Source organism: Sciurus vulgaris, assembly GCF_902686455.1.
Source record: "Sciurus vulgaris genome assembly, chromosome: 12".
Taxonomy (NCBI): Eukaryota; Metazoa; Chordata; class Mammalia; order Rodentia; family Sciuridae; genus Sciurus; species Sciurus vulgaris.
The window spans coordinates 6150592-6172307 of NC_136473.1; the positions used below are offsets into that span (position 1 = coordinate 6150592).

The 21716-nt window shown below is 41.5% G+C and overlaps 1 protein-coding gene across 4 annotated transcripts in view; it reads left to right on the forward strand.

The window, feature by feature from the left end:
* Positions 1–21716, forward strand: part of CHRM3 (cholinergic receptor muscarinic 3) — a 481613-nt gene that overhangs the window by 30123 nt on the left and 429774 nt on the right. The gene's annotated exons all lie outside the window — the stretch shown is intronic.

The window sequence follows — 21716 nt, forward strand, 5'->3', positions numbered from 1 at the left end:
TTATTTTGTGTAGTAACTCAATATTTAGGACCCTAAATCCCAAAGAAGTGATTTTTCCAAGTCATGTATTCAGGGGGTTTCTGGGGCATCAACTAATAGTCTTTCCTTTTCTTTTCTTTTTTGTATTTGATTCTTCAAAATAAGCATTGGACATCTGCATGCTGGAGTCTGATCATGTCAGACCTCACACTTTTATTTTAATCATGCAATTACAAAGGTGAGGTTTTTCTAAAGATCACGACTTGCTTCTTGAGCTCTTTGATAGAATAAAGCCCAACTGACGCATGAAAGCAACGGTCATGCAGAACAAGTGGCTGTAGTAAAGAACACATGGAACACATAACGTGCTATAGAACACGTTTCTCAGTTAAGGGAAGAAAAGATGTAGGAGAAGGTAACCTTCAAAGATCTGAGCTCTGAACTAGTGTTGTTTGAGGTTGTCTAAGTTTCATGAAATTTATTTGATCCTTGGTTTCTTCTCTGCAGTTTAGAAATAGCAATGTCAGAATCACAGGCCTATACGTGTAACGAAATGAAGTGAAGCATGTTTAATATTTTATGAAACACTTTTATGTAAAAAGCAATAATCTCAAGAATACTACCATAAGGAAGCTTTGGGATGGCAAGATTTGAGCTTATACTAGAGGCACCTGCACAGTGCCCTACCTAGGAAATTCTCAGCAAACAGATTAAAATTCCAAAGAAACTTCACATTTTCTCATCTTTTCTGGCCTTTTTTTTAGGGCAGGCATTGAAAAATACGTATAGCAGGTGTGCAGTGTTGATCCTTGTGTTTTTACTTTTAAAAGAAAATCATACGTAATTAAGAAGTTAAAATTTTCATGATGATGATAACTTATTTATGGAGTACTTTGACGGGAATAGTAACTCCACCACGTGTCGTCAAAGGCCACCTGGATGCCATTGATCCAGGGTGTCTATTAAGTGTGTCTGGTACAGCGCCACAGAACGGGGTGGAGTGGGATGGAGCGGGACGGAGAGAACACACCACCTCGGTTTGTGGCTTCTGAGCAGTATTCTGGGACATTCAGTGAAACAATTTAAATAACGACCACACATTATATACTTTGAGTGGAATTTCATTATAAAAGCATGTCACTAAAATTTAGAGACACTATGAGGTACGATTAAATCAGTAACTTATGGAAAGCCTTAATCAGAGTGACTGGTACCAAGTAAAACCCAATGGGTGGATGGTTTTAAAATATCTTTTATTATGACTTTTGCTTAAAAATAGGGAAATATTAAAAAAGAAGGATTCACACATTGGCCAAGTGTTGCGTCCATTGTGAAGCTGTCAAATGAACAGAGACACTAATCAATCTCTTCAGTGTCCTGCTGTGGATGTTGGCCATCCCTGTATTTGTGACCCTCACCTCGGTGGCAGCTGGTGGTTCCTCTTTCTTGGGTAAGCACTGAGGCCTTAGGCTGCCAGGAGTCCACATCTGTAAGACAGGATCTGGAACTTATTTTCATTAATGACTTTTTGTTAAATTAACATGGCTTCTGAGCTGCACGTGGAAAGAAATATTAGGTTTGTGTTTGGGGCAGGGCTGAAGGTGGGGACCTGAGGTCCGTTTAGGGACTGGAACCATCTTTAAAGATGTGGAGATTGAAATGAACACAGCATGTGGTATGTTCATTCAACAAGCAGGCAGGAAGCCATGACAGAGAGAACCCTCTCCCCTGGGACTCAGAGATCAGCCTGAACCAACCATCACGGGAGCAAGTACCGAGCGGAGGCCTCGCCACAGAAGGTGGGAAGCGTGAAATCCATCATGACAGCACCTGAGACTAGGGAAGAACATGCCTGCCAGAAGAAGTGGTGCCCGAGACTCCTCTGGGCAGTCGGAAGGTCCCCGGGGCTGGAGGGGAGGGTGTGCAGGCAGACTGAAGAAGCCAGTGAGGACCCTGTGGGCTTTGGAGGTCACACACCTGAGTTTCCACCTTCTCATCCCCGCTGCTCAGACTGTTGAGAACCCTACCCAGGAGCGGTGGTGCAGGGTGGCGGCAGAGGAGATGGCACGAAGAAGAAATAGCAATGCATCGTGAGCGATTTAGGAGTGCCAGGAGTCAGGGTGGTCTCGGGACCAGGCGCACAGGACTCGGCCTGTGGGACCTCCTGGGCCAACCCAGTGGAACTTCCCTCTCCTGCGTCCACCCTCACCCATGTTTTCCTTTCCATTCTTCTTCTCAGCCCTTCATTCACTCCTTCACTCAACTGCCTCTTGACTCAAATCGGTCCCAACCTAACTGGTGTCAGGCGACGACAGAGACTCTGCAGCCGGGCTCGCTCTGAAGGCTGGCCGTGCTGGTGGACAGGCAGTCATGCCCTTGAGAGCGAGGGAGCATGGAAAACCACAGACTCCATGGCAGGCTCAGGACAGAGGGCGGGACATACTTGGCGATTTTCCAGGTTGTGCAGGTGGGTGGATGGTTGTCTGGTTTTTAAATACAGACTGGGAAATGGGTTGAAGGGAGGTCGGGGGGAGGCAGAAGAGGTCAGTGAAGGAGGGGTCCCAGTTTGGGGCACGCTAATCTCAAGTGTTTTTAGGACACGTCGAAGGCAGTTGGGAATGCACGTTTGAACATGGGAAAGAGCTCTGGAGATAGTGATTTAAAGTCACTATCACATGGTGGTAGTTAAAGCTGAATGACAATAAGATGGAGCGTTAGTCAGGACCCCAGCAGGAAGCAGACGTCACCCCTCAATGGAGTAACAGGAAAATGTGATGGCCAGATGATTCGATGTGGGCAGGATTGAGAAAACCAGCTGCCAGGAGAAGACACACTGGGCAACCGCAGGGTCGACGGCTCCTGGGCCTGGAGACACAGCTTGAGAAACTGGAACCGTGGGTGTGGCTGAAGGAGGGAGTGTCCTGTGCACCTGCAGCCTCAGTAGAGGAGCTCCGCCCCTGCAGCACCTGCCCGCCGGCAGGGAGCCCGGGGAACACCTGCCATGACCCCCACTCTTCCCACCCTCTGACTTCTGGCCTCCCACTGGCCAAGCCCAGCCTGAAGCCAGAGCACACTGAAGCCCCCGGAGGCGCCCGGAGGCCATCTTCCTGAGATGCCGGGCAGGGTACAGAAAGGTGAGCAGAGGGGTGGTGGCCTTGAAGTGGCAGGTGGGAAAGAGCCAGTGAGATGATCTGGAGAAACTGAGGCAAGAAAGAACCTTGAACAACACCGACATTCACGAGAGGAGTAGAGGAGGAGCCTGGTGAGGGGCATCAGAAGAACTCGATCGCACCAGCGGTGAGCGGTTTGGCCAAAGGAAAGACAGTGATCTAAGAAGGAAATAATCAGCCTTGTCGTGTGCAGGATACACAATGAGGTAATGGGGTTTTTGGGGTGTGGCTCAGCGGTGGAGCCGTTGCCTAATCACGTGCAACAGACCCTGGGTTGGATCCCCAGCACTGCAAAAAGTAAAATAATAATAATAGCCAAAGTCCGAAAGGTGCCTGGCAAATTAGACCCTTGGGGTGCTCGATGACGAGTCTTATCTCATTGTGTGACTCGCACACACGAGGTCAAAGCTGTAGGAAAGTTTGTGAAACCCAGTCACTGTTCTTGCTTCTGGCATGAAGGCTTGGGGAGAGTGTGGCATCCTCCTCACTTGCTGGACAGGCGCCCAAGCACGTGCTCCAACGTCATCCAGGGAAGGAAGGTGGTGGCCACCATCAAAGGGGTGGCTCCTGCTTTTCTGTAACCTCTTGGGGTCTGAATGGTGCAGACTCAAGGGCACAAGCCCAGCATTTTGGGTGGATTATTTTACTGGTGGATCAGCAGCACCGGGGTTGGTGGGCACAGTTGGAGTAGGTCTTTCAGACGTACACCCTGGCCCGGCTGCGCGTGGACAGGGAGACAGAACCTCGGCACAGCAGATACTTTAAAGGAAGACAGTGCCTTTGTATTTACTAGGAAACGTCAGGGGAACAGCACTTGGGAGCATGAGTAACGTGTACGTCGGGCAGGAACAGGGCATAGCTAACATTCCAGAAGTGTCTGCTGAACTAAAAGGAAATAAAACATGGGTGCCAGGGAGGTTAGTCATAAGAACGCTCTCGAGCGTTTCGCTCTCATCTTACACGGACATCTTACCAAAGGATTAAAGTAATGTTTTCCCTAATTGCTTCCGTTTGTTTTTCCATGATAACGTGTAACTTCATTGACCAAACTACAGTGAAAATTTTAAAATGCCAACAGAATGGTTTTTATCACTTTGATGAATTTCTTTCCAGGTGTTTTTACCTGCCTGCACTTTCTCTGCATAGTGTATGTAGCTGTGTGGAGTGTTTCCCTCTTGGCTCTATATGAAGAGCGTTCTCTTACTTTACTGATAGCCTGTCCAGAAGTGGGGGACAGCCCAGAGTTGCTCTTTCCCACTATATACGCTGTTTCATGTTTTCCAATTTTAGACATGTACATATACCTAGAATTTTCCCATTGAATTTTGGGTTATTTCCCTTAGAATTGTTGAATTCCCTGAAATCACATTTCTAGGGTCCAAGAGCACAAACATTGTAACAAAACTGGCTGAAACTCATGGTGCATTGGACGCTACTGATTCCCAACCTTGCCTGGAATAAGTGTGATCCTAATTTCTTCAGCTTTCTTCAAATCTAGCAAACCCTTTGCCTAAGCGGACCTCATGTTTTTTTAAAAAATTAAAATTTCATTTATTGAAAAATGAAATAATCAGCTAATTTGTTTTCTGTACATGACTCCAAAATTGTTAGTTTTTTAAAATTTGTTCTTTCTAGATATACATGACAGCAGAGTACATTCTGACATATTATACACACACAGAATAAGTACACCTTGTTCCAGTTAGGATCCCATTACTGTGGTTGTATATGATGTGGTTATATTGGTCAGGTGGTCATATATAAGGATAGGAAAGATATGTCAGATTCATTCTACTCTCCTTTCTATTCCCGTCTCCCCTCCCTTCCCTTCATTCCCTTTGTCTAGTCCGAGGAATTTCTCATTTTCCCCTCCCTTATTGTGGGTTAGCATCCACATATCAGAGAGAACATTCAGCCTTTGTTTTTTGGGGGACTGGCTTATTTCATTAGCATGATATTCTCCAGTTCCATTCATTTACCAGCAAATGCCATAATTTCATTCTTCTTTATGACTGAGTAATATTCCATTGTGTATATATACCACATTTTCTTTATTCATTCATCTATTGAATGTCATCTTGGTTGGTTCCATAGTTTAGTTTTTGTGAATTGAGCTGGTATGAACATTGATGTGGTCACATCACTATAGTATGCTGATTTTAAGTCCTTTGAGTATATGTCAAGGAGTGGGATAACTGAGTCAAATGGTGGTTCTATTCCAAGTTTTCTAAGGAATCTCCATACTGCTTTCCATAATGGTTGCACCAATTTGCAGTCCCACCAGCAATGTATAAGTGAACCTTTTTCTCCACATATTCACCAACATTTACTGTTACTTGCATTCTTGATAATTGCCATTCTAACTAGTGTGAGATGGTTTTTATCTTTAAGCCACCCAACACAAACAGTGGTTACTGTGGATAAAAAGGAAGTTAGCGTTGTGATTTAAAACCCATTTATCCCTGAGTACAAAGTTTAAGATGGCTGACACTTAGCGAACTGAATCGAATCTCACAAGTAAGGTGAGAATTCACAATTCTTCAGTTGCCATCCATGATTTATTTCACTCTAATTGTGGTTTGCTCTAATACTCCACATGGGTCAAAAAGGCCAGCTGTGACCTAGCAGTTATTCCCAGTGGAACTTAGGCTGGGAAGCAGGGAAGCGAGTGTCCTGACCAGAGCATGTGCTTCTCTCCTGCCCCGCATGTCCCACTGCAGAACTTGCATGTGAGACACAAGTTTTCTGTGCTTTGCTCATTTACAGTGGTGACGAAGTATTGATTTTTTTCATATCTGTTATGTTTACTTGGTGAATCTGATTGCATTTTTCTTCTCTTTACTCTGATTTTCTCTCTTCTCTCAGTGGATTCTCTCCATCTTCACTGCTGGGAATTTTCTCTCCTCCTGTATCTCAATGAAATTCACTTAAGTTTTCCCAAAATTCCTACTTATAGGTTCTACTCTCTTTAATTCATAAATTTGTTGAGCATTGGATTAAAATTAAATGATGTAAATGCTCAAACTGTATAAAGCTATCTTAGTATATAAACACCCAGATGCCTCTTTAAATATTTTGCACTGTATAAAAATAGATAAAATCACTAACATTACACATTTTTGAAGTTTTCATATTTGATTCCAGATTATGTAAACAGATGCCCAAAATGCATATGGTTTCATAAGCTCTCACAAGCTTCTTATCCATCGGTCCAAGAGAGGTTCGTGGTGAATAGGTTGATTTTCACGTGACCACTACTTTGTCACTCATCTGCTGAAGTGATGCTAGGCATACCATGTTCAGCTGAGTTTGGGGTGAACACTGATTAAACATTAAACTTGGTAGACCTAAACTGAAGAAGTAGTTTTCATGCCTGAAATCACAAATCTTCCCAAGGTATGTGTGTGTTCCCTTTACATATGGAAATGTATATATATGTACATTATATATATGTGTGTGTGTGTATATATATATTATCACCTGTGTATGTATGTACACATATATGCTTATGTATATATATCTATATATATCTATATGTGTGTATATCTATATCTATCTATCTATCTATATGAAACCTGATTTGAGTTTGGCTTCTTTTTTAACTTTTTCTTTTTTCCTCTTTCTGCATTGGAATGTTGCCTAGTATTTTTTTATGGTAGGTAAATTTGTTGTAGGCTATGATTTTTCAGAGCAGAACAGAATAAGAGCTAGGGAGATCTTAGTTACTTTTAATATTAAGTGAATAATATAAAACATACTGATGTTATATCGAAAAATCATACCATCTGTTTATTACTTTTAACCCAAAACAGAGTTTCTTTTAAACAAATTTCTGCCTCTGACCTGCACAACATTCCACTGTGGAGCCAGACTTCTCACTGTGGATGAGAGAACATGACCTTCCTAACTCTAACACATTGAAAAGTCTAATGAAGTTCATTCAGTTATTGAATTTACTTGTTCATGAAATATTTGTAGGCACTTGCTGTGCCTGTGAAATGCTCTGGTGTTCCTTTGGAGTGAAGTTAATTTGCATAATACATCTATGCAATCTAGTTTATTTGCCCCTAAAATAGATACCTAAGGTTCATACAGGTTGTCTGAGAGTTTTGTGTTCTGCCAGGTGATCAGGTGATCAGGTCTGCTGGATTGATTTTCATTCTCAAGAAAAAGAGTTTTAAAGCCTTTGGAATAGCAATTAAGATGCTTGCAGCTCTCAACAGGCCCACCAAATAACACAGTTAGCCTAGTTCAGTGTGGCTCAGGGATGGCCTGTCCTAACCACCATGTGTGGACTTGGGTGAGAGCAAAGTTACCCGCCTTTCAAGGTCAGTGACTCATCGTGGGGAGAAAGACCGACTATAGTGGGAGTTCCACTTTTCCTGCATTCCGACCTGACAGTGAGAAAGCTCCAGACTCGGCGTCGTGGCTGTGACTCACCCCTAATTCATTCAGAGCTTGTTGAGCCCTGATACAAAGAAGGCGAGAACATCATCTAGTACCCTTTGAAACGATGAAGCTGACGAAGATACCTTTGCCTATGTTAGGAACTTTGGAATTTTAATTAACTAACATCATGTCCGGACTCTAATCCTGAGCTCATTTCACTCTCCTGTTGCTGGATCCAGGTATGTCTGCCCACTCCCACCCCCAAGCTCCAACCCCAAGACTTGGGGAATCTGCTGCTTAGCATCAATCTGGGGGTGCGCTGGAAACCACAGCTGTGCCTGGTTATGAATCCCAGCAAGCCCCCGGGATGCAAAGTAGGGAGCCCAGGTGCCCATTGATCTGCGTGCAGCCATCTCCATCCTGGAAGGATGTGGGGAGCGGAGTGGTCGGGAAGGCTCCATGCCTCTCTCGCATGGGGTGCGGGTGGTGATTGTCAAGGGGACCCTGGAGGGGAGAAGAAAGAGGTGAGAGGCTCCGATTCGAAATCCCCTCTGAAGTAGCGATGGCCTGCGGGGTCACACTACAGCAGTTTCCTCATCTCCTGATAAAGACCTGGAGCATCCTGTGATTTGTTGATAACTGCTCTGGGGCTCCGAGTCAGCCATTCTGCGTTCTTGCTGATCTGACATGATAGATCTGAAACCTCATTCATATTTGCACTTGTATTGAACTATATTGATCCTCCCCTTCAGTCATCTGGCTTCATTTGTGACTAATCTTTCCTAATTAGATGCCAGTGAGCTGCTACCATGTGTCATGTGACATAAACAGGATGCTCTGTGTGTGGCTGTGAGCACAGCAGTTTTTGTGAAGCTCGTTGGGGTTACAGTAGCCCCAAGACCTGTCATTTATAAGCTGCATGCCAGCACATCCATTTCATTGATGTTGAAAAGCTAGTTTTGCTGTTCATTTTATAAACGTATGATGCAAAACAAACCCAGGAAGATAAGGGAATTTATGAAAATCAATTGTGGTATCATTTCATAATATAAAGACATGATGGAGTATTCTTCGGTACATCAAAACTGAAAGAGAAATAAATTCAGTCAAATACATTTTCTATCTAAAGATTATAACATGCAAATATTGCTTTCATGGGCACTTTTGTGTTTGAATATCTGTGCTGTCCAGGATGATGGTGTTCTGGGTCCTTGATTCAACAGTCACTTATTGAGCTCTGTTCTCTTTGTTCATTCCTCTCTCTCTCTCTCTCTCTCTCTCTCTCTCTTCTTTTTCTCTCGGATATCTTATCTCCAATCTTTCCTTCATCCTCTCAACCTTCAGCCACAACTTCGCACTGTGCTTGTCCAGCCTGGTGCTGTCTCCATCTCTTACGGGATTCCTGGCTGTCCACCCAACAACTCCATCAGTAAATACCCTAACTCCTCATCAGTTGGGGATTTTCAAGTATTTGTAAATTGGAATAGGGCATAATCTGATATTAGGTATTTGGTCCTCAGTCTCAGCGTACAAGGATCTACCTATTGTTTTCTCTGTGGCCTCAGAGGTTCTCAGTGACCCACACTGGGAAACTTGCAGGCAGCGAATCCTCTGCTTCTGCTCTGACCAGCTCCTTCTAATCAACCACGTAGCCACATCGATTCTGTTCCATAAATATCTCTTACATTCACTTTTTTCTTCTGAAATACCTCTACTGCCCTAGTGGGGGCTCTTCCCATTTCTCGCCTAGCCAGATGCAGCTCATCCTTAATGAAGTGTTCCATGTCCCCTCTCCCCCCGCCCCCTCCTCCTACCTCAAGACTGTCGTTGAGCATCAGAGTTTGTTGCAATAACTGCCCTGTTGGAAATTCTTGAAAGTTTCCTTTGCCCTGATGCCTGGGCACTGCCGTGCCCTCATCTCTAAACAAGGCCCCAGGCAGCGTCACCATCTCATCCTCCATGTCCTTGTGTGTCCTGGCCCCTCTGCCTGGACGGCCTTCCTCACCTTGTTTGTCTTGCTAACTACTACTCCTCTTTCCCAGCTCGAGATGAACAGCATGTTCTCTGGGATTCATCCCAGCTATTCAGAAGCACAATTCCTATGCTGCCCTTCCATATTCCAAGAACATTTTGTACATGCCTCTTCTAATGTGTCACATATGTTTATATGATGGCCCTGTTTGTCTCCTCAGATAGACAGTGGCTGTCTTCAGAGCAGGAACTCCCTTACATACCTCTCTCTTCCCAGGAATGGCACATTCAGTTCAAGTCAGTAAATATTTATTGAGCACCTGCTACGTGCTAGATACGAAGGACTTAGGACACATCCGTGGGTGAAAGACAAAAGTCCCTGCCTAGGTGGACTTACATTTATAATATTTATTTTTATAGTATTTTCTTGATGTTGAAAGAGAAAGAGGGAGGAGGAAACACAAAGAGAGAAAGGAGAAAGCAAAGGAGGGAAGGGATCGAGATTAAATTGTGGAGTCCAAAGTGTTTTGAAAAGAAACAATAATGGGAATTCTGGTTGGGAATTGAGATTTCCAAATCATGGATTCGCGGAGAGGGAAGCAGACCCCCTGGGATCTCTGCAGAGGGGGGTCTTCTCTTCTCTGGCTTCCTGACTTCATTACAGGACTCCAGGGCCTGGGAATGTCAGTACTCCCCCTTCCTTTCCTATTCGTGAACATTCAGTAAAACTTTAGATAAGAGTATTATATGCAGTTACATAAATTTTCTGTTATTAAAAAACAACCAGAGAACTAGTTAGTAATAGTAATGCCCAGTGCTTGAAAGAGTATGATAAAATGTTTTCCCCAGTGTTGCTGGGGAGGATTGTCACTTGATGTGTTCTCCAGAAAACACTGAATACAGATGTGAAGGAGTGCTGGGGTTTGCGGCTTCCCTTGAAATTGATAGCCGGTAACTAATAGAGGAGGCACTTGGGAGTTTCCTGTTTCTTTCTGGTAAGCTCCTGTACTTCAGTGTTTTATGTGCTTCACAGAGTGTCCCTTTGGCAGCACCTTCCACATTTATCAACTTAATTTACAGAATTACAGATTTCAAATTCTAGATTTTATTTCAGACTCAAATTGGATCGTTGAGTTTCTTTGAAATCACTTCATGCCATCTTTTTTCTTTGCCACATATCCATAATCTGATATTTGGTACTGTCAAGGCCATTAATAAACATTGTTAGAGGGATCACATTTCTCTTTTAAGAAACAAAGATGTGGCATTTTGGGAAGATGGTTTTGGAAGATAGATACTATAATTAGTGGTTATATTAAAAATGAATTTACGTCTGTGTATGTGTGAACATGTAAGCTCATGAGCATGTGAAAAGGAAAGGGAGAGAAAGTCTGACTCTTAAGCTTCATACTTTAAAAGATATTAACTAAGGTTTGCTCTGGAGATTCTTCCCAAGGTTTTCCAGCACGTTGTATGCATGTTAATTTTAAAGATACCTCTCTGGCTTGTTGACCGTTTGACCTGGTGAGTCCGAGACACCAGCACCTTGGAACTCCATGGTTCCGATAAGCAGCTCACTCAGAGTGTTACGGAACAGGACTGCAGGGCGGGCACCTGCTCTCCCCCCAGGAGACAGCTGTGCGTCCTGCGTTGATCCCACTAGACCCGTACCAACCCGCCCCTGCCCAGTAGTGGACAGTCTGGAAATGACACAGTTTATTGTTATTGTTATTTTTTTTTTTCTTTCTACTGGGGATTGATCTCCAGGGCACACTGAGCTCATCCGCTGCCCATTTTTATCCTCCTGCCTCAGCCTCCCGAGTCACTGGCAACACAGGTGGGTGCCATTAGGCCTTCCAGCTTTATTTGTTGCTTGGTACCTACTGCTCCACTTGTTCATGGGACTCATCCACCTTCCAGAGACCGCCATGGGTAGCCACTTGCCCTTATTTTGATTGAAGGTAGGAAGGCTTTATGACTTTCCTTCATGTTTGTTAGTTGTGCTCAGGTAACTTCTCCGTATGGTGTCCATGTGACCTCCACCTTTCAATGCTTAATATACCGAAACCTCAACGTAATGAACAGTTACTTTTTCCAGGGTAAACGTGTTCCTCTGAGTGGAAATTTGAGCTTGTATCTTTGTGCCTTGTTCTTTTGCCCAGCAAATAAAATTTCCCAAATAAAACCCTGATGTGAGTGTTCCTGTTATTCCACCTTTTCAGGACGTTTCCCCTACCCATTTTTTGTTTAACTTTATCATTAAGGATCCTCCCAAGGAAATGACGACCTCTCATGAAATTTCCAATCCTGGGTCAACGCATGAATGGCTCACTGGGCATATTTTATCTCACCATTGCTCACTCTGGAACTCTTTAAGTCAATGAATGATTCCACACTGTTTGCAATCTAGAAGGTGATGAAAAATTTTAAAACTTCTCCCAGTTAAATATTTGTGGATGCCATGGTTGTTTCTTCCAGAACTTCAAACCCCACCACCTCTGCTCCCCTGTTGGTGTTGGTGAACTCGGGGGTTGTGGTTGCATAGAGCTTTCTCATCGGACCTGAGCACACCATTGAAGTGAGGAGGAGAAAAGTCACAGATTGCAAGTGAGGGACCAGAGCAGTCATGGAGACAACCCAGGGAATCCGAGTCTGAGGTCTGGAGCCAGAGGCCATGGCTGGGATCTGCTAGATATTACTAATCCCCAAACTCTCTGGATTTAAGATAATAATCAGAGCAATTTTGAATTTTACCTGGAAATTTCCAAGGCCTCATTATGTCCACAGTGCCTTTCCTAATGGGTAACTTTGATCTTCACTGGTATTAGACCTACAGGGAGTAGAGGGAACACATAATAAATGTCACATAGACCTTAAAGCTCATTAGTGACTTCCTGCTCACTGTCTTTCTCTTTCAGTCATAATCACATTAAAATTTAAAATGTCATAAACATGCTAATTTTCACACCTAAGTAATCTTTCATTGTATTACATTTTAAGTGCATTTACGTTTGTTTCCCCGCACCATGTTTTCTTAATAGTTAAGATTTATTCTCTGAAGCCATAGACAAGGTACTGGGAGGCAAACCTTACACTTTATCTAGACAGTGATAGTTCCTGACACACACACACACACACACACGCACATGCACACGCACACGCACATGCACACACACACACAGGCATATTCAAGTAAAGCTAGTTCAGTGTATGATTTCACACACACACATGAGACTGAAAATGGAGTTACACGTTAGCAACTAACTCATAAAAAAACAAAATTCTGCTTGGAATTGGCCAAGCTAAATATGGCGTGGGAATTATCCATCTGACATCTCTCTGCTCTATCTCAGTGGGTGGACATTGGGGGAGTTCCTATATCTGACTTTTATCATGGCAGCTAATATCTCCTTGTTGATTATCCTTGGGATACTGCATCACAGTGAATGCCAAGGTTACTACAAACTTGAGAGGTCTGTCGCATCAACATTTATGAGATTTAGGAAGCCTTCAGAGACTACTAAAACTTTAAAAGATCTATCTATTACAAGAGATAATGTTTACTCATATGAAGACAGGAATCCACTCTAAAGAACACTGAGGTTTTCAAGTGTGCAACCTAAGAAAAATATAATTATTTTTTTCAGCGTGCTATTTCCCCATAGTGATGTGCTTCTGGAACTGAATTCAGAATTCCGTATATTACATCAGTAAAAGGTTTCCCAAATGGGGATCACACATTAAAGAACAGAAAACCAAATCAAGACATCTTAGGGACTCTGGAACAAAGCATATTTCATGTGGAACTGAGGGGCATTCCCAGCCATTATGTCCTTCCTGGACATACCCCAGGCACCCTCTCCTGAATAGATCTCTAAGCTGATTTCTGAAATAGCTGCAGCAGTGTCTCCAACACACAGAGTGTAAACGACTCGGCTGAGTCATGGTAGCAAAGGCACCCTGTGCCTTGGGTTGGCCAGAGACTCCACTTGTGGTACTGTTTTGAAACCTGATCCTGAGGTGTGCGTTAGACTCAACTCCTGGATCACCCTACAAGGCCAGGTCCAGACCGTGGCTCTCTCCTCACACCAGCGTCCAAATAGTCTGCCAGTGATCCTGATAATACCATTCATACGTCATGGCTTTTGAATTCCATCATTCATGGAAACTGGAGTAGAGGAAAGAGAGGTAATGTGAGAATTTGGGGTATTTCTGAAGACATTAGTCAGCCGGTGGCAGGGGTTGCAGTCAGGGCTTGGGACTGCTGATGCGAGGCCTTGGACCTGGGACACTGGGCATGCTGCAATGGCGATGAAGGCTAGAATGGAATGGGTCAGAAAAGAAGAAAACAGGGCTTACTGAACACATTTTAGTTATTTGTTACTTTTTGTACAATAATAGAGAATGCAGTCAATCAACAGACTACTAAAAACTGATCTTAAAAAGGTACAGATTAGTAAAGCTCCTTTGAACTCAGGCCTCACTGCTTATTATGATCGATGATAGTCATTGCATGTTATTGTGGCCTGAGTGATATGGATTGGCCATGTCCAGGACTCAGGGTCAGGCGGCTGGTGCCAGAAAGTTTCAGCAGTCAACTTGTCTTTTATCAGGGTACGGAATCAGCCTAGCAGATTTTAGGAAATAGTGTGTAAATATCAGGAACTTTAATAACTTCTCTCTGGAGACAGGAATTCAGTGGCATAACCTGATATGTTAAGACATAAGGAAAAGTGTAGAAGGTTATTTTTGGAAATGAATCACCCCGAAAAGAGAAATAGGAACAAGAGACCAGAAGAAGCAAGAAGGAGAGAGCGTCGGGTCTTGAACAACAGACACATTCCCTGTTGAGGAGAAATACTGGAATTAAGAATGGGGATGATTTTATATTCAGGTGTTAAATTGCTCCAATTTGGTAGTCAGAGGAGTACAGAGCATATTTAGTATTAAAACTATTTTTACTCTGAATTCTTAGTTAAGGTTTTCTTGTCTCATTGCACATACTCACAATTTATTGAATGAATTGTTTTTTGTCAGAGAACAGAAGTCAATTCTCTGCAGCTCTTCAGCCAATTAACAAATGCTTTATAATAGAACAAAAATGGTTTGTTCCTTTATAATTGAACAAACATGGTTTACAACCATTTTTGAGGGTTTACAACTCTACCTAATTAATTTTTTTTTTTTTTAATTCTTGTTTGGAAACCTGTGATATTAGCTCAGATATCTTCAGGTTAAACTCTGGGGGTAATGTTATGGTTAAACTCATTGGGGCGAGGTGATATACCCTCAAAATCTTGTCTACCTTTTGTTAGGTAGACAAGATTTTGACTGGTGTTTTGCTTTGACAGTATTTTATGGCTGGGCACCCTTAGCATTGACAGTTAAATTCATAAACCAGCAGATTGAGGGCAGAAGTGGAAAAGTAAGCAAAAATGTGTTTCTCCTGCAAGTGATTATCAACTGGTGGAAGGGTCTTTTGAAAGCATGACATTCTTATTTTAAGTACACATCATCATTAGCTAATGAATAGATCCTAAATGAAAAAAGGGTGAAGGAACATTTGCACTTGGGAAAATTATCAGAGCTGTTGGTTCAGATCAAGTTAAGTAAAAATAAGACAAAAAGCATCAAACACAGCACAGGTAGCACAGTCACTACCTAAAAGGAGCTAGTTTTCATGCTTTTCTGTGCCATTCCAAGTGTGGTTTTAGACAATGATATCTTTCATCAAGAAGTCTACCAATATGTTTTAAAATCTCTTATCCCTAAAAAAATTCAGAGGACAAGATGACTTCCCATTTCTCATGAGAGCTTCCAGGATTTCTCTATGTTGGAGCAGAAATAAATCTATAAATGAAGGGTATAGGAGTTAGCAGGTTTATCATTGGCACATGTGTTTGTAAACCAATAGACTGACCTTGTTCAAATGTAGATAAGAGATGGACATTAAGAGGGACGTTCAAAACCAACTGCCTGAACATTTTCAAAAAGTCCCTAGACGTTGCAAATGTTGTTTCTGGCCCTTGATGTAGTAAAGAAGTGAAGATTCTTTCAAACCAGTCCCTGGGGGGGACTGGCAAAGATTTCCAGATTGTTAATCCTTTTACTTATTTTTTATAGTTGTAGTTAATACTGTTAAACAAAATAAAATTCTTTGTGCGATCTTGCCTTGACTGGTTTGTTCATAAAGCTCTTTGTATGTGGGAGAATCCAGACTTCTCAAAGTTGAGCTGTTACCTCACTTCCAAGCATAGGAAGGACCTAGACATCTTTGATAGTAAATTAATATAAAGAGAAATTGAGAGAAATTAAAATAAAACTCCAAATACATCACTTATATTTTTGGCACTCAGTGCTATTTGAATATCATTGTATACCCAGCATAGAGACAGCTTGTGTGTTAATTTTATAATGAATACAATTTGCATGTTTTTTTCTAATGCTTCAGTTTGAATAGAGAGGTTTAATATCATCCTCTAAGATGGTTGTTTGGCTAAAAGACAATTGAAATATGTGCTGGCTTTCAATTGCATGCATAGATAAAGACAGCTTTTTTCTGTTTGTATTGAAGAATTTTTCAGGCTGAGAGCTCTAGACTGTCTCTGGAAACAAATGTGTCTGAACTGGAGCTCGCTTCACATTTTTACCTTGTCAGTGGTAATTTAAAGCAGAAGTTAGGAATTGGGGCTGCAGCCTCTGAGTTTGCTCTGAGAGAGCATCCTCTCACTAATTTGTTGTGATAGGTAAGGGGGAAAGAAAAAATAGAAGCAGGGAGTTTTGATACTAGATTGAACTAATGAGCCAGGTTGCATTTTTGAGTAAAAAGGGCTGGAGAAGAGCAGAGATTTAAACATTCTCACAGAGTCAGCAGACACAGAAGGAGGGACAAAATGTGCATTAATACTTAGGGTGTGTGAAGTTCTTTCTGGAGAGTTCTCTGCACTCTGTTTCTCTCCTTGGCGGGGGACACACGGTCCTTGGACTGTGGACTGGAAGGAACACTGGCCACAGTTTAACCAAGCCGGAGGTTTTAACAAATGTCTTAACAAATGAGGATGAAATTCCGACTGTAGTAGGTCTCCCGTCATGAACCCTTGTGTGTGGTTGTGCGAGATCTGACTGCTGGATGGTTTTATGTATTTACAAAATTTATTTTATTCTATTTCATGGTGAGTTACTGAAGTCTGAGGTAATCGTTCTCAATAAAATATTGGAAATGATTTCACCATTTTTTTTTCACGTGTGGTTACAGTTTTCGGTGTTTATATAGAGGATGGAAGTCACGTACTGGATACTCTTGTCCGAGGATCCATCTGATGGATGGTGTCATTTGTCATATCATCTCCTGATATGGTATGAAAACTGAGTATTTCTTCTTCGAGTCTTCCACTTGCCTCTGTACTGTTTTCAATGTGAAATGGGCATTAATTTCTCTAAACAAGTAATTATGGGAACAGATCTGGAAAGCACTGCCAATAGCCTGCAGTCCTGGAAGCCCAGCTGGGGCTCGAGCGCAGAGTCACATCCAGGGTGTACACAGGAGAAGCTGCTGGGCAGGACTCAGGCAGCTGCAAGAGGTGACTGTGGCGAGGAGAACTGTGTATAATAAATCCAGGGTATTTTGTCAGGAAGTGCTTATTTTAATGCAGAAACTGAAGAAACGCTTAGGAAATGAAAATGTTGAGGAAAATACTTTCCTTCATTTTAGCGTTAGTCAGTATTCCATTTTAACTCCTCAAAGGCCAGCTCGATTAGGTGAGTGAAACCTCAGTCATCAGAGACCCTTTCGGAATTCAACACACCGTCACAGAGGTCTTCTTTCTCCAAATTATATTTCTTTGGCTCTCCAGGGAAATACATGTTTTCAAAGTCCTTCTACATTTATCTAATGTTACCCACAAAAATAGCGTATGAGGTATTTGCTTTTAATAACTGTGGTCTTGGCCTTCGGGTACTAAGAACCAAGCACCAGGCTGGATCTTTCAGATGTTGCCTCTGGTTCTTTCCAGAATGGCACAGCTGAGACCCTGGGTGCCTGCTGTACGAAGCAGTAAAGGCCCCAGGCTGGTGTGGATCTCTCCTGAGGCGCACACAACTGGTATGTTCCAGAGAAAGTATGAAAGCCTGCTATCTTTTACCTCTTTTTATATATATATTTTAATTTGTTTTCCTTTTAAAAAATGAAGACTGTGAGATCTAAAACAGTTTCGATGACACACGCACATATTCTGCTAGATACAATGGGTCCCACAAAGATAAACAAGACATTAGCAGAGACAGACATTTCATACACAGCTGTAATAAAGGAATGTTTTGAGTAAATCGAAGAGTATATAAAATACCAGGGATTTACAAAGGAGGAAGCAATTAATTTGTGCTACAGGGAATGGGAAAGACCATATGGAGCCCTGCTGGAGGACCTGAGACCTGAAAGTTGGGTAGGATTTTGTCAAGGAAAAAAAAATCAAGAAAAGAGGAACAGAAAGAAATGGAGAAAGGTAAGATTGGAAAGGGAATTGGGGAGAAAATTGACTAGATAATATAATGAGAATTATAACTCTGCATATAGAATATAAAACATGTACAATAAAGAAAAAACAAATTAAAAAGACTAAAGAATATCATATCTTTCCCAGGGTCCCAGAGGAGTGACAAGAATTGAAAGTGTGAGTACAGCGCAGAAAGCAGTTCTCTCCAAAGTAGAGGGCTTGGATTTGGTGATTATTTGCTTCTAAGGAAGATGGCAAGAGAAAGGACAATAGTTGTATTGAGGGCTCTGTCTCTAGGGACCAGGTGGATGGGAGGGTTAACAGGTGTGTGATCGATGATGACATCCATCTGTGCAGTAGACAGATGGATTTGGCAAAGAGATTATTGACTTTGGAGGGATTATCTTAATGAATGATAATCCACCATAATGTTGAGTATGTTGAGAAAGTTGAGAAAATTGAACCATGCGTATTTGAAATAATTTTTTTTTCAGGAATGTGTCTAGCTCTACAGCGGAGAAAGAATAAATACTTGGACAGTTAGAGCTGATCTGATAATAATGATGCTGATAATGATGACTGCAAGTTCCTCCTGCCAAGTGTCAGGCCTTATCCTAAACACCATGCTATTTGCCTTTCATGGAACCACTGTGAGGTAGATTATAGTATTAGTTCCTTCTTCCCAGTGAAAGGAAAAACACATTGGGAACTTCATGGGTCATGATCAGCATAAGGCGGACATGTTTCAGGACTCAGGACCCGCAGTAGGAGGATGGATTCACAAGAGCAGCTGAGATGAATCCAGATGCCTAATGTATACAACTCTGCTTTCCAGTCTCTGGACAGTGCTGCCATCATGGAAGATGTGGGGTACAGCTGGAAGTCTGATTCTATCCTCTAACACCCCTTCATTGGAAAAAAAGACTTTAAAAGGTGAATTTCTGAATTTTTCCAAGAATTTTAATTCACTTTTTTAATAATAGAAGCTTTAATGCAGCAACAAATTAATATTTCTAAAATTAAGTAGAAATGTGCTTAATAAGTCAAAAAATGTTAGCCATTGTTATTACCATCTTCATCTAGCTATCCTTTCATACGCAGTAAATATGGAGTGCTGTTTAGCAGGCATGGGGAACTTCAGAGACGAAAGCCATCGAGTCTGCCATTAAGGACAAAGTCCAGTGGAAGAAGAGCAGCCAACTATACAGGACCCGGATTCATTTTCAAGAGGAGAAGTCTGGGTTAATGATCAAACATCTGAAATGATGTGCACTTCCTAGGAATTCTTCCCAAAGTAAGAAGAACTAACGAGGGCAAATAAAATTGAATTCATTAAGGCCTACAGCTCCTAAACCAAATAAGAAATCAAACTGGGCACTGAATAAGCTATGAGCATAATTTATTGTGAAGTGAATGGTACCCACGAGGATCTCCTAGGTTAATGGTCAACATATGTGACAAATCATGTACTAAATGATGATGAACATGTCCAAAGAAGAACAAAAACACTACAACTCAAACCATCATGAACTAATGTTTCACTGGGTAAATAAGGCACAGATTTTGACACCTTCAGTCAAGTGACCTAGTGCAGGCACTAAACAACGTCACAGATGCAATCCTTTGGGAAAACAACTTGGCGATGTGTGAGTCTACCTTTGAGGGACCACTCTACTAAAATAATATTAAGTTTGATGAAAGCCTTGTGCATTTTTATTTCAGCACTATTTTGAGTAGGGGAAATTGCAGCAATCAAAATATCCATTTAGAAATGGGGAGCAGTTAGGTAAACAGTGGTTCTAAGGCAAGGATGTTTACTTAGTAGCATGGAAATTGCTCACATAATAGTGAAGAGATATAACAGGATGTAAAAATTATGTACATAAAAGTAGCTAAAAATATAGATGCTCAGAAAGAGAAGATGTTTTTTGTCATGGTGATTGGTCATCTGTAGATAGCTGGTCTTGGAGTAACTTTTCCCCTTTGAGTTTTTCCACTGTTTACAACTTTTATTTAATTGGAATCTAATCCATAAGCATGTATGCATGCAATCAGTTTCATCACCAACTTAAGTTTGATTAGCATTTTAAAATATTCACTAAATTATTTCACTTTGATTTTTTTTTTCAGAATAATTTGTAAGCTCGATAGGAATGGCAGTATATTTTTCTTTTAGACATGAAGAAACAGGGGCTCATAAAGGCCTGATATTAAAATTTTTTTCTTAGAAAAAGCCTAAAGAATCTTTATAGAAAAAACATACAGAAAAAGATAAAGTGCAAGCAACTTTTCCCAGTTATTTTCTATGTACAATGTCTCAATTTCTCAAAATATCCCAAGAATTTGAGGGCAGAGGAAGAGAGAGAAAAAAAAAAGTGGCAGAAGCAAAAGTCCTAGGATAAAAATAATTGCATGCATTTTTAATTTTTTTCTCAAAAGTTCTTGAATAATAGGTGAAAGAAATCACAAATATAATTTTTTTTGTTGGAGCTTTTGGTCCAGACAGGAAAGATGAGCTTACAACTGGAGTGCATTTATTGGAAGGCAGTTTGAATCAGTGTGTTCTTCTTGGCATCCTCATCCCTTTTAATGTCTTCTTGGTTCTGGCTGGGTTTGGTGTGTCATCCTTCAGTGCTGGATCCACCCCAGCCCCCTTGCTAACCACCCAGTGCTTTGTCCTTGACAAAACGCATGCTCCGAGTTAGGCAGACCTGGATTCCAGGCTGGGTTCTACAGTGTCACTGGCCCATGGTCAGAAGGATTATTCAAACTCTCTAAAGCTCATGGTCCTCAACTTTAAACTGAAAACACTACTTGATAAGGTGATTTTGGAGACTAAATGGGATGACATAGGAGAGGACTTATAAGTGCCCCTTGTATATAGTGAATGTTTAAGAAATGCTCCTTCTAAAGCCCCCGTCTGGGTGTCACTGCCTCCTCCTGGTTCTGAAAAGTAGATGTGATGTTCCCTTATAATTTGCTTTCTGGATTGGAGACTTTAGGAAGTTTAGTCACTGATGAAGTCATTGTCTTTAAGGTATCATATAGAGAACAATTAACATGGTTTTAAAGTAATGTATTATATGGGTCTCTACAATATATTTCATTAAAAATTTTCTCAAATTTAATGAATTATTGTGCCAAGACATTGAGAACAACATAACAGTCATTGTGAGGTCTGGATAAAGGTAATGGATTTTTAAAGCAGGAACATTTCTCAAGTGTGTAACAGACTTTGGACCTAATCTTACCTCATAGGAGGAGAGGTGAGCTAAGTTGTCCAAATTTTGAAATAGTTCATTATGGACATTGAAAATGATACATGATCACAGTTATCCCTTCATGACTAACATATAACTGTTGTTTCAAGATAATTTTGAAAGGAGAAAAATTGGTAGTAGACATGACTACAGAGCACCCAAGTAATTTTACTACAAGGGAACTAGCCCCCCATTCTGTGGTTTCAAAGCAGCTAAACCATGAGAACAGACACTAAATGAGCTAGATGTAAAAACTTCAGGTCAGCACCTTGTAGGTCGATACTAGGAAGTGTGGGGATCTTTCTTATTTTGAAATACTGTGATCTACGACTCTTTGGTCCCATAAAATACAAAGTTGAAGAATATCGAATTCTTTTCAACTAGGGGACGAATACCTAGCTTTCTATTTGATTTTAACACCATGGCTCTGTTTATTATAACCGTTTGTTACCATA